Below are 2,644 nucleotides of genomic sequence, written 5' to 3'. Positions count from 1 at the left end.
CCAATAACCCAATATTAAAAACCAATAACGAACCGATAACCCAATAACTTTTTTTTGTAAAACCATTAAATAACCGTTATCCCAATAACCCAATAACAATAAACCAATAACACTTTTTTCGGTTCGGTTTATCGGTCGGTTCGGTTTTTGCACACCCCTATAAGCAGGTGCATCACCTACTTGACCGATTAGTGGCTGAAAATGAAGCTTTCTAGTGGATATTCTTAAAGGTAAAGAAAGCTCAATATAAAGATATATTGGCTGCTATTATCACTCATTTTAACACACATTATTGAGGATTAGCTCCAGCTCTTTCTCTCTCTTTTCTTTTAAGGATTAAACAGCAGCCTTAAAGTTCTTCTAGGGTTCTTGAAGAAACCCTCATCTCAGCAAGACAAGGTAAGTGAAAACACTTATGGATTTAGCTTAATTCTCCCATGGATAATTAGGAAAACATGTTATTCATGCTCAAGTATAAGTATAAAGGAATAATATTTGTCTTCCTCCTTATGGATGTGTTTGAGTGAGGAATTAGGGGTTTGCTGTCATAAAGAACTCAATGGGGTGGTGAGTTCAATAATTGGTTATATGATAAAGAATACTTGACGCTGTTTTATGTGTATTGTTGTTGGTGCAGTTTGGGTAATCTTGGAAAAGGATATATAATGTATGTATTGGGCAGAGAATAAAGGTGTGGTGATACACATTGTTTTAAGGGTTGTTTGGGCTCATTATCTGTCAAAGTTAGCTACTGTTTTACGAGGCTCACGGTGTGATAGCTGCTAATTTAAATTTATCATGACTTATATTGTAGATTAAAACTTGAAAGGGGAGGCTGAATCGTGATAGTTGTATTGATCAGAAGATAAGGTATGTAAGGCTATTCGATTCAATATTCTTCGGCATGAAATCTGATACTTGCGATTAATATCAATAAGTGAATTTCCTAAGTTCTATTCCTAGTAAAGGAAACATAGTGGCAGCGTATGATCTCCAAATAACTAACAATATTTCCCCCCTCTCCTTAGTGTATAAAATTACTACATTATATGTTTAGTACTCTATACTTGTGTAATTATCCTCCTATGTGTTGGTATAGAAAATGGTATTTGCAAAAGCAAGTTTGGTGAATCCTCATTTTAGTCAGTTGAAGTCAATTGTGTCATTTAAGCTCACAAGTAATGCATTGATGTTACATAGCTCCTTATGTCATTGTTACTGCCTTGAAGTATTATTTTCATTTCTTCTACTACTGGTCCGTAGTTTCAAATTATAAAAAATGATTATGACCACCAAAACAACAATCTCAAAGATTAAAGAATCTAAGTAAAGAAATCTGTATAATTAAGGGTGACAACTCAAGGGCGGAAGCCTAGCATGGGCCGATCCCAATTGGTATAGAAGGGTGGCAGCTCAGGGGAGTAAGCCTAGCATGGGCCAATCCTAATTTGTGTAATTATGAGGACCGCATCCCAGGGGTTAAAATGCCTAGCATGGGTCATCCTCTTCTACCACTGATCAGGTGGTCATTCGTATTACATGCCTTATAAAGATCATAACACACAGAAAGGTAAAGACAAGAATGTAACATACATGATCCCACAAGAGTTAACAAAGGTGGTCTTCTGTTCTGATTTATGCACAGATATATTGATACTTGGTTTCATTCGAACTCTTATTTTATATGTGTTATTGCCTTACAGATTCAGTACATTTTCTCATACTGACATTTCTTGCGGGGGACGCTGTATTTCATGCTGCAGGCACATGTACTTCAGCTAGTAGACCTCCTCGGTAAGAGCACACGACACTCAGCTACTTTTGGTGAGCTCCAGATTGATTCGGAGCTTTACTGAGTCTTTGGTAGATTCATTTTGGGTATAGTATCGTAGTTAAGAGTAAGGATGGGTCTGTCCCTACCTACTCTAAGGTTTTCTATCTTTTAGAGGCATTGTAGACTTATGTTTATGGTTCAGTTGCGTCTTAACAAGTTGTGGCCTCAACGGCCAAGTCTTGTATATAAGTTTTGGGTCTACTTATGTTGGTTCGTATCGCTGCATCCTATGTGAACTTGTCACAAGATTGTCATAGTTATATGCATAGTAAGCACAGGTTACATGTTGGGTTCTCTTCAGGCCTAGAGGGCATCGGGTGCCTGTCCGTCTTAATGGGATTTGGGACGTGACAATGTGCACGTTCGTTGCATATGTATCTCAGTACAATTTTTTAAAATTACTATAGTTTTATTTCTAAACTCTTCCAAATAGATCATTGTTTTTTGTTGCATATATAAATAGGATTTGATTATAACTGACTATGATCTTAAAATTTCCAATATAACCTTGGCAAATCTTTCGATAAAACCTTTAGACACTTCTCTGGAAAAAAAATGATACATACCTTCTAATTAAAAAAAAAGAATGAAAGACACGTCAATAATCTCTTTTCAAAACTAAAGAAGAAATATTCTCTTTGCTATTCTTACATGTATATTGTTCTTTGATTTGGTAATGACAGATAGTTTTTACTTACAAAAAAGGGATAAGGGTCTAAAAAATACCTCAATTTTAGTCGAATTTGCTGTTGCGATACTAAACTTTCATGAGGATCTATTACCTCCCTAGACTATTTAATACCGTATTTT

Source organism: Solanum tuberosum, unplaced genomic scaffold (assembly GCF_000226075.1).
Source record: "Solanum tuberosum cultivar DM 1-3 516 R44 unplaced genomic scaffold, SolTub_3.0 scf00235, whole genome shotgun sequence".
In the NCBI taxonomy this organism is placed as follows: Eukaryota; Viridiplantae; Streptophyta; class Magnoliopsida; order Solanales; family Solanaceae; genus Solanum; species Solanum tuberosum.
Note: the sequence above shows the minus strand (reverse complement) of the source record.